Source organism: Notothenia coriiceps, unplaced genomic scaffold (genome assembly GCF_000735185.1).
Source record: "Notothenia coriiceps isolate Sejong01 unplaced genomic scaffold, NC01 NC01_scaffold00011010, whole genome shotgun sequence".
Lineage (NCBI taxonomy): Eukaryota > Metazoa > Chordata > Actinopteri > Perciformes > Nototheniidae > Notothenia > Notothenia coriiceps.
This window is the reverse complement of record NW_011343711.1, coordinates 306,099-317,767: the sequence shown is the minus strand read 5'-3', so window position 1 is coordinate 317,767 and position 11,669 is coordinate 306,099. Positions and strand designations below refer to the sequence as shown.

At 42.0% G+C, this 11,669-nt stretch overlaps 1 protein-coding gene across 1 annotated transcript in view; it reads right to left on the bottom strand.

Moving 5' to 3' along the window:
* Positions 1-11,669, bottom strand: part of LOC104946412 (ERC protein 2-like) — a 40,896-nt gene continuing 29,227 nt past the window's right edge. Inside the window, exon 4 of the mRNA XM_010772248.1 lies at positions 1-1,331. The gene's annotated coding sequence lies outside the window, so the exon portion shown is untranslated. The remainder of the gene's footprint in view (positions 1,332-11,669) is intronic.

The window sequence follows — 11,669 nt, the reverse complement described above, 5'->3', positions numbered from 1 at the left end:
TTATGAAAACAACTTTTATTCCAACAACAAAAACAAGCTGACCACTGCAAGCCACTGTGGAACAAGTCAAGGGTGAATACTGTTACCCCCCAAATCCTCACAGTTGTAACAATCATGAGCGCAGCATGAAACCACACACACACACATGCACACGCAGTGTACAAAAACTGTACATAAGGTAAGGGCGAAATGGAAACGCTGTTACTGTTGAATCAAAACACAACACTGTACATTATCTTTAACCTCCAGTACAGTGAAAAAGGTAATGACACAGTGCTTTAAAATGCAAGTCACTTAATTATAAACAGATTTGCTACTCAGATTCACAGGATCAAGAAAAAGACCACAAAATAATAAACCACTCATCAGCATAATAAGTCACCCACAGTTTTTAAAATTAAAAAAGAAAAGTGGCACTCAAAAATGTTTCAGATGTAGAAAAGCTAAGATGACGGGATATTGGTTTACAAACGCAATGCAGGTTCAAAGAACACAAGGAGAAATTCACAAGAAGACCATGCTCACCGATTTAAGGTCAGTCGTGTGTCGAAGATGTAAGCTGATGCTTGAACAGTTTTTGTCGTGCATCTTTAATCCCAAAAGTACCTTTCTTTGTTGATCTCTCGGCAGGAAGTGGGGAATAGTCAAAGAAACTAGTAACTATAGGGCGGTTTACTGGGTAGTCGGAAAGAGTCAGATGCAGTCATTTCAGTCATTTGTTTCAGCAGACAGGGTTGTCTCCTTTGGCACTGTACATTGAGAAGGTCTCTGTGGATTTTGAGGTCCATGTTGTCATATTTACAAAAGTCTGCTATTTAACTGCCGGAGTAAACAAATTCATGCCATCACAAACCAGTCCAGGATTGGCATTGGTTTACAACTAGTTCCACTGTCTGAGCTCAGCCGCACCAGTAGTCAACAGTGGTGGAGTGATTGCTGGTTGATGTTAAGCCAGAACTCTGTAGCACCCGCAATACTGTAAAATGAATCCAGCTCGCAGTCTATTGAAAACAGCTAGGGAAATAAAGGCCGCTTGCCAATACCTTGAAGCTCCACGCTGATGACTGATGGTCCTGTGGGCGGCATTCTCCCACCCTCTGTGGGCCATTGCATTTATCAGCAGAGGTGACATTCATCGGTAAGATGTGAGAATATCTGACCGGCTGAACAATGAGCTTTCCCATAATATATTAAAATCTTGTATCCTGGGGTATGTGTTCATATACAGGTCTGCTCACATGATGGTGGGGGGGGGAGGTATGGGCTGGTTCAGTGTTCCTTGCAGTTGAAGCTCTTGAACATCTTGGTACCTGGCCTACACCTACAAACAGCTGTGGAAAGAAACATGAAAAAAAAAATCAGGAGGAGAAGTCAACCACAAAGTATGAAAACCGAATGCTTTATTTCACACAGGGATATGAAGATGCATCATCAAGCCAGGAACTTAAGGTTGTGTTTTAAATGTTCTCCAAAAAGGTTACATTATACAGTTCATTTGTGTAGTAATGGACAAAAGATCTCAAAATACTTGAATCCATAGTATTTAGTTTTCTTTTTAGCTTTGACCATTTTCTTCCTCCAACTGTTTGGCGAACCTCCAGAGGTCCTTAAGAATGCTAAATGCAGTTGGCACCAGCCCAGACATCAAGTACTCATTAATACAAAATAAAAAGCTATTGGAATGTGTCTGTTATTCAGCCCTCACAGCAGTCAGCAACAACTCACTTCTTTCCTAAGGGTTAAGTTGTGGAAAAAAAAGAAACAATGATGTATGTCTAGCTCGCTGGGGGCGCCTCATTGGCTGAGCAAACAGGCCCCAAAATAACTACCAATCACTGAAGACGTTATCATCAGTCACTCAGGGAGAGCATGTTGATAGAACTTTAATACAAACTTTGTTTGTCTTGGACTAAAAGTGTTCCCAGGTAAAGTTTGGGAAAATGTTGTGTTAGAGAAGATTTGACCTGAGCAATGACCCCCAACATCTTGAATATAAAAGGATTACAGGTATGGAATGGTAGCATCTTAGGTTAGTGTTTTGTGTATAGAGGAATGCCAAATGTATGGAATGTGTTCAAAACAGTGAGCAGAACAGCTCACACTCTTCCTGTCTCTCTCAGATTGGCTGCAAGGCATAGAAGGACCATCCATTACAGCCAGGAGTAAATAAACATGCACAGCAATTAAAGTGCCATCATTTGTTATGCAACAAGGGGTGTGTGTGTGTGTGTGTGTGTGTGTGTGTGTGTGTGTGTGTGTGTGTGTGTGTGTGTGTGTGTGTACACATAAACCTGATTGCGTGTAAGTGTGATCAAATGTGTGTCTGCGCATGTACATGCTTGATTGTGTGAATTTGTGCATGTGTGTTGGTCGCCATTCTCAGGTTTCATTGCCGTCGCCTGCACTTAAATTAATGATTTGGGGGCCAGAGAATCAACAAATATGGCCCCCGGCAGGGCATAATGGAGAGCACGACCTGCCTGTGGATGTGTTTGAAGACCGCTCCTCTTTCTTCTCTGTCAACACCTCACTACTTCCACACAACAGACGCATTCACTACACAAACTCACATGTGACGCCTGTGTCCATGTTGTTAATGAGGAAGTGTGTGTTGCTATATGTGGTCATGAATGTGTGTATGCTTATCAGCCAATGATTATTTAACATGTCAGCATGTTTTGACAGAGTGTTAAAATGATATGGAATTTTATGTTCCTGAGTGTAAGTTCTGAAATTGTAATCATGATTATGCCCGCTTAAGAAACATGTGACAAAGCAAAGCATAATATATCAGCCTGGAAAGCAAAAACCACGCTCTGGATAATTAAGTGAGCTCAAATGGCTCCGACAGGCAGCTTAAAGCCTTTTCAGCCCAAAGGTCGATGTCCACAGTTTTCTGCATCATCAGCTTCTATAGTCAGCAAAAAAATTCAGATACAAGACACTTCATGCACAAAGAGAACAAGATGCCCCCTCGCTATTTTAAAATGATGATCCTAAATTGTGCAAGGTAGCTCTTGTCACTGTATACTTGTCCGACTAAATTATAAAATAAGTTGAGTATGATTGAAAACAGCTGAATGCACATTTGACACATAGAGGTTTAATTTATTAAACAGACACTCACGTGCAGCAGTTTGGCTGCATGAGGAATGAAAGGGAAGGAATGTGATAAATTGCTCTGTAATATTTAGAACGTGACCTGAGTCCTTAGAAATGGCTACCGATAAAACTATGACATTGTACACTTGACAATTATCCAACAGATCAATGAAACCCTCTCATTTTGATATTGAGTCCCTTCGTGTGGGGGAAAGCACAATTGGTAATGGCTTTATTTACACAAATATGAAAGTAAATAGAAGTCTCTTTGGGGGTTGGTTTCAGATCACAATTGGGTGAACTGTCCTTTTGAATTCAAAATTGCTACCATACCAATGCATACGTTATAAAATAGCAAAACATAATTTCACACTCCCTCTTGTAGCACTCAGCCTTCATCTGCCTGCTACTCCAATCAGCAATTCCTATCTTCTACTCCCTGCGTTGCCTTCTACCTCCTCCCCACTCCCCTCTCTCAGCGTGGTTGATAGTGGGATCAGACAGGGTGAACACTTTCTCATATAAATACTTGTTTAGCCTGTGTCTGGAGAAGGACAATGATTGACTTATCAACATTTGCATTGCCCTCTGCAGCAGAGGCTTGGTTGAGGGGAAAACCAATTTCTACTTCCTGGTACCCCTGTGTAAATTAAACAATGTTCATTTTGTGAGTATTGTGTGTCTACATTCACAACATACCAGGCCAAAGCCAAGTAAGTGGAAAGGAAATCCAAAAAAAGGCAGTAAGGTGTCTGTTTTGTTAATCTACCTGTATTTTTCCCAAAATTTAAATTGCGTTTCTGTACAACTGACTATCTTTGTCTTCAGGGATTGGGTGTCAACCCTGAGAGTCTGGATGTGAGCGGCTGAATCCCTTCTTGTCTTTAAGTGCTACTAATATAAACTGCCTGTTAAATGGATCCTTGCAGAGTTTTTGGACCACCAATGTTAAAGTGCTGCTCCTTCACTTGGAATTACACTGTGGTTGGTATCCTTTCACTTCAACAGAAAAAAAAGAAACACACCAAATTCAATTACCAGTACAAAGATGCCCCCCCCCTCCAGCACCCTAACAAGACTAGAGACGTAAAACAAGCGCATGAAGGGGCAGACATTGGAGTTAAATACTGAGTAAGAGAGCTAACATCTGTTCTGTATACATATTCATGCATTTTTTCTTTTTGTTGAGATCCTCTGTGGTCACATGTCTAGTATGGGAACACAGAAATATCAAGTTTCTGATAGGATGGTCTATTTAACCTCTGGAAAGAAGGTCAGAAGAGAAGCAGATTTGGCAAAATGCTTTCCAATGAAAACAATGACAAAACAAATCACTGTTCTTATCATATGTCTGATTTATTGAATGCATAGTCCATGGTGTAATCACGATTCAACAAATAAATGACAGCCTATTTTTTGCTAATTTGAAAGACAGTGTGTAAGGTAATCTATTATAGAAAATGTAATACAAAAAAGAACACTTGGATTGTGGTCCAGCTCCACTTAATTCATCCGAGGTGGCACATTCCCACAGGCTAAAAACTGAGATAACATAATAAATGGATTACAAAGAAAATCTGTGTTCACATGCCCATCCAGTTATTTTGAAACCACAGCTCTTTAGAACTCTTTACAAATCTGGCCCACATCAACCTACCCCAAGAAGAGAGAACATCTCCTTGGTAACAATTGCTTCAAGAGCTTGCCCTTTCTTCCCTTAATTTCTCCCTTTTCCCCTCTTTTTCTTTTTTTCCTGCCTGACTTTTACAACTTCCTCCTGGTTGGGACTGCAGCTCTAACCCAAACAAAACTCCATTTTTTAGTTATTGGCCCTCATGGCATGTAATGGAGAATCAAGCTAATTATCCCTACAGCTGTTTTCACTTGCTTTTTATGTAAGCAATACCTGGCTGATCCAGAGAGCAACAGTGAGGCCCTTCTTAGCGCTCCAGGCCTCCAGGCCGGCTGGAATTAGAGAGCAAAATGCCAGGTTTTCCTCCCCCCGACGCTGCCCGTGTGTACCCCTGCACCCATCTCCCAGCACACAACGCAGCCTGACACAACCCCCTGCACGCCCTAATCTTCCATCTCCACTCCCTCATACAAATCTCAAAAACTCCCCCTTTGATGTTAAACAAAGCACCTCTTCAGTTAAGATCTGTGTGGCAAGCGCTCATTTTCTTCCACTGATGGTCCCTGGCAATTAATGAAGGAGGTGAGCTAGGGTGTGGCTCAGATTAGCCATCTCCTGCTGTCATAAGACTAGAAAGAGAGAGAGAGAGAGTGAGTGCAGAAAAGAAGAGGGAGGGAAAGAAGGACGGAGAGCGGGAGAGAAGGGGGAAAAGAGTGAAAGAAAACAATCCCTCAAAGGCTAATTACATAATTTCCTTCATATGAGCAAACACATGCTGGGTGAAAGCAAGTGTGAGCAAGCCTCACAGATGCCAGGCCAAGAGGTGCTGCGGAGACCTACTAACACAGTCTACCACTGCTCTCTAGCAATGGACAGCCTATTCCACAAAGGCACTGAGCCAGATCTCAAAGGCAACATTATCTGCACTGTTTGTTGCTTTTACGAGAATTATATCCAAAACCTTAGTATTGATTCTCCCTTCTCCAGCAGTTTCAGGCTAAAGTGACTGTGCAGATAAACAACCAACGGTGTAACCTTTCACTCGTTACAGATTATTCCTTGCTGCAGCCAGAAATCTGTTCAGTACAAACACCACTAGGTGGAGTTGACTGTTGATGAAAGAAAATCTCATGTATCAAACTCATTAAACTCCCATGAAGAGGCAGTGTGCATCTGCGAGTCAGACACCGTGCATGCTTCCCATGGGCCGATTCTGAACTTTTCAAAAACTGCTTCACTAGCGTGCTTTGTGCCTCTTCAAATGTACATCTGGTTTGAAATGAACTTAGACAGAGATGGATAAAGACAGAGGGGGACACTGGTAGCAATTTTACAACTTCTATTATTTCAGCCAAATTATAGTAACAACTGTGCCAGCAACAAAGAGCAATTCCTTTCTTGAACTCCTTTTCTCTCACTTTTTTTCTTCCTCTAATCCTGTGAGGAATGATGGAGGGCTCCGTGTGGAATGGTGATGACTTTCCCGAGTCCAGCCAAGGTGTGCCAATGTACAAATGATACGGGTGGAATCTGCTGTACCTATTCCTAATGTAGAGGTTGTTTTGACATATTGTGCACGGACAAGACACAAGCACTGCTGCGCACACATATGTAAATGCATGTACTGTATGCTTGCGTTAAAACCTGTACGTGTGCACAAATGTTGAAATGCACGCACGCAAATAAAAAGGCACAATCATCAGAGAGGAAAGATTGGCAGGACATCTTCAAATATTCATGTATGACTTGGGGCGAAAAAGAAACTATGTTCATAAAAGTGCAAAATGTTCATGCAGGTCTAAAATACAGGTTTGCGCAACAACAATAAAAGGTGCATGGAATTCTCACTGCTCCCAAATTCCTCTCCTCCTCCTCCTCCTCCTCCCCTCCTTCTCACCCACTCTGTCTCTCTTGATCTGCTTCTCTTAGTGCTCAGAAGTTCCTCAGACTAATCTCACTCATTTACTCCTTCAAGCTTTTTTTTGTTTGCCTTATCACAGGATTCTTTCTCTTTTCCACTCTCTCGCTCTGTGTGAGTGGCAGTGTTTATGTTATTGGGAGAAATGTCAAGAGCTCTACAGTGGGCCAGCTGCTTGAGCATCAAAGTCTGCCTGTGATGGCTGTGTATACAACTCTCTATTGCACCTATTTTTCCTAGTGAAAATAGCTTGGGGACCATGGTAAGCTTGTGTCCCATAACAACACCTTGACCTAGAGCTACACCTCAAAGTGGAGCAGCGGGAGCCCATCAGAGTCCAGGCCAAAGAGCCTTGAACGCGCCTGCATCCCGACACCAGCGCAGGCCCAGCCAGGCAGGGGAGACAAGTGAAACCTGAACCCACATTAAAGCACCTCCATCAGGTAGGAGATCAGGGGAGGCCTCCATGCTCTCAGTGTCTGCGGGGGTCCGGGCCTCTGAGGCCCTATCTCACCTCCATCTGGAAAGAGAATCTGAGGGTAGTCTGATGGTTTGATAAGAGGCCATGCCGACTGACATGGTAACAGCCTCTCACCCCTATCCGCAAAAAAACAGAGTGGATGCAAGTCTAGCTGCGGTGCACTCTCATGCGGGTAAAGGTGGGAGAGTGGAAGGCTTGGTTTGGGGGGTGTGGGTGCATGGTGGAGTTCTTTGAACATTTGACCTAGGACCCTTAAATGTGTGTAGAGGTGCTAGGCCTACAGGAACATGTTTAAAGTATGCATGTGCCTACATCAAACCCTTCTCTTGTGCCTGCTTCGCTCTTTGTGTGAAAAAGAGTCCACACAGATAAATGTGGGGAAATTACATGACAGACGTCAGAGATATTCAGGAACATTTCCATGCCGAGGATACAGTGTGGGCTGGAGTGAAGACATTATTCCTGAAAGATGTAAAATAAATGACAACTTGTGAAAGTTGAAGTGAAACTCTGCACAAACAGCGAAGTTGCAAAAATGTTTTTTTTTTATGTTTTTCTTCTCCTTTTTGTGTCTGTGCCTGTAAGCATATTACAAAAATACTGCAGCGCTAATGAAAACCGTAAACCCTCCGTGGTTTTCTATGGTGAGAATAATGCTCCACCCTGCTCTTGATGTCTTCTCAAGATGAGACCACGTTCACTGACCCATCAGTTCTCACTCCTGACCCAACTAGTCGCTTCCTCTCTCTCCCTGCACACAGACTCCGTTTCTCCATCTGTTCTTTATTGTCCATAGTTGAGTTCCCTCTCTTAACTGATTTGCCCTTCTACTATACATTGGAGACATTGAAGCATCTTTTTTTCTGTTCTGTGCTTCTACAACATAAAAAACCTTTCTTACGACTGAGCACTTATACTCGACAGAATGCAGACAACACAAACTGCACTTCACATTTTATGGATTCCTGCCCTGGTGCAACACACACAAGTAAGAGGAAGGGCTGATTACTGGGCTTCTTATAGGCAAATCATGATTTCTGATCATGAGCAGACCAGGGTGTGTGTGTGTGTGTGTGTGTGTGTGTGTGTGTGTGTGTGTGTGTGTGTGTGTGTGTGTGTGTGTGTGTGTGTGTGTGTGTGTGTGTGTGTGTGAGTGTGTGTTTGTCCCATTGTTATACATGGGCAGAGAAACAACAAAGACGGAGCTATGAAGTTCAAATGGTTTGGTTTGGTCTGGTCATCTCGGATCTATTTAGGATCACTTAAGCAAATAAATGTGATCCTTCAGATCTCAATCTGCTCTGAATAAAAAATAGGCTCACCTTTAAATAGGTATGTGTTGGTGTGCGTATCTGCGCCTGGATGTGGACCTGTGTTTACGTAAGAATCTGTATCCACGTGTGTGTGTGTGTGTGTGTGTGTGTGTGTGTGTGTGTGTGTGTGTGTGTGTGTGTGTGTGTGTGTGGGACACTTGTGTCAACAAAATCTGATAATAACATCTATTCAGTAGCTACAAGTATTTGAGGTAGACAAGTTCAAACGAAGATTTACACAGTCAGCAAAGTTTTGTGTTTGGTTATCAAACATTAGAGCCCCCTGCTTATCCAATACAAACAATATGTTCATTTATACATCCATCCCACTTGGATTTAGAGTTAACTGACTTTGTTTCGTGGTTTGTTCTCTCTTTTGTATGCCTGTGCCTCTTCTTTCTTGCACACCATGGACTGGCCACAGCCTATTTTACAACTTTATTCAACCAAACTAAAACTGTGTCCATAAGCAGGATCTAACAGTGACAAAGTCGAGGCTGATGTCAAGTGTGTTTGTGCTAGCACAGCTGCCTTGCGGTCCTTAATACTATTTAAGTCCGGTCTCAGGAAGAGCCAATCATGTTGTTGGCCAAGTCTGTTTGGTGCTCCTGGGGTCAGTATAGCCCCAGGCCTGAGACACATAGGATATAGGCTGTGGATAAATAGGGAGGCTTTCACGATGCCTGGTGGTCTGCTAGTGATCTTTACCTCAGTCTGACCTGTGAAGCGGTGAATACACATTTAAAATGATGCCTAACAGCTAAACTGCTTATTCTGAGCATTTCTCTTTCAGAGGTAATGTGTCTATGGGTTTGTAGGCACACCAGCCTGTTTGGTCCCACTGCCAGCAAGCATGTTGTTGGGCAATGAGAGGAGTAAGAAGGAGGATATTCAGAAAAGACGCAAGGGGACATATTTTTTGGGGAAATGTTTTTTGGGGAAATAACCCACCTTTACAGCCTTAGGGTGGAGAGATATAATGTGTGGTGTAAAAGTATAGGTGAGAAAGAAAAGGTGTGAGAAACAAGTACTGTAGGGTAAAACAGAAAATAGGGGTACCTGATGAGCGGGAGGCCAGAAACAGACACATTTAGAGGAAAAACTGTTATAATTCCTGAGTTATCTTTGAACTTTAAAAAGCCCCTGGAGCACCAAACATGTACATTGTCACTCTGACTAAAACCACAGACACTTCTTGTGGGGCCTTCTTGAACCTTTAACAACCTTTTTGAGTGCTCTGTGCATTACTATGGAAAGGCGCCTCCAGTGAACCGTAAAGGAAGATACTGTGGATCATAAATAAGCATCGTAGAAAGTGACAGAGATTTGGCTCTGTGCACAGATAGAGAGTAAATAATCCTAGTTAGTTTTGACAAAGCATCTCATATGTGTGTGATATTTACAGCTGAAACACACTGTACATATTAAATAAGCGCTGATAGACTTATCTACAGTAACTTCACTAAGGCTTAACTTATAGTCTTGCTGTTGAATAATGGAACCGGTTATGATGCTGTCGCTAAGCAAATGCTCTTTGTTATGATATCAATGGATGTGTACTTATTTGTCTTTACTTGTATTCTATTACTAATGTGCTTTTTATTCTGTATATTGAATATCTTTATAAATGCATGCCGTTTTTACCTGCTATGCCACTTTTTGCTGTAACAATGTAAATGTCCCCACTGTGGGACTAATACAAATAATTCTGATTCACAATTCTGATTCTGTTATAGAGTTGGACTGGGACTGTAACGTATGTGTTACTGTTTGTGAAAGGATGCAATGTGGAATATTGATGTGTTGGCATACTGTAGTTAGGAATAACTTTTCATCTCTGGTTTATTTCAATAAAATTATCGAAATTAGGAAGAATAAAAGTTGAGAGATGATGTGAAAAAGAGATTTTGTGAATTGTGTGCAGACTTCGAAAAACCGTGTAACATATGCAGTATGAAATGTTGGCATGTGTACGTGTGTGTGTGTGTGTGTGTGTGTGTAGGGGGCACTAGCCAGCGTCCAACCACAAGAGTGTGTGTGTGTGTGTGTGTGTGTGTGTGTGTGTGTGTGTGTGTGGTAAGTTGGTCCATTTTGTCTGGGTGGTGCTGGGAATACTATCGGCTTAAGGCTTAAAGAATTCAGGCCTCCCAAGCAAGGTCATGTGCTGATGTTTAGTAGGAGCTTTCTCAGGTCACAGACTATGACTTTCAACCATCACTCACATTACCACACATCTTTGAGTAGTTGTGTTTCCCTGGCATACCCCACATCTCCCCCTGGTTGCTTTAATGATAGGTGACAGCATTCTCAGTCCACTTACCTAGTTGAAGGTAGGTATTTGAAACAAAGACTTGGATTTTAAATTTTAAAAAGTCAAATTCCTGAATGTGCATTTAAGTGATGAGACAATATGTTTTTGTACTAAAAAAAAGGATTGATTCTTATGAGTACATAAACAAAAAACATGACTATTTTTTAGGCAGTGCACTCAAATGTTAAAGGACAGGTTCACATTTATTTAGGTGTGTCAAAACTTACAAGTTCGCCTTATGAGGCCTTACAATACGAAACCCTCTGATCCTAGACCCTTGTAGCGGATAGGGGGAAAAAAAGGAGGTTATGATATGTGAACATTTATTTAAGAGCCAGTATAAAAAGAAGTACTTATTTCAATAAGAACAAATCTGCTTCAAAGTTCAAAGGGGGAACTCACTATGCTTTTTAAACAGACTTCAAAACTGTAAACCTTTTCTTTAAGAATCTGCACTTTGAGTAGGATGCGAACGCCATGATGTTTTATACATAAGCCAGCCCGATACTAAATGTGCCCAGCAGTGGTAAAGCAAACTGACCTCTCTCCCTGAGGTGCCCATGCCTCGCTATACGATACCTGCAGCTTAGCTTAGCACCATCTCTGCTGCACAATATATGGTAAACACCCTAGTTATGAGCTCTGCAATAAAATAAACCATCTCTTTCCCTCCGTCCTTTCAACTCGGCTTCTTCTGTCTTCCTTTTAGGTCTCTATAATGGGCCATTTAACATCGCACAGCTTACCACAATAAAAAAGTATCAGCCCCTGTAACTGCCAGTACACATGTGTACAGTGTTTAAGTTACGTGAGTAGTGTTTTACAGGCATAATTGCATTGTGTCTCTCCCCACCTGGGCTCCAACACATGTTCAACAGCTCAGACGGACACACCCAACCGAAAACACTAAT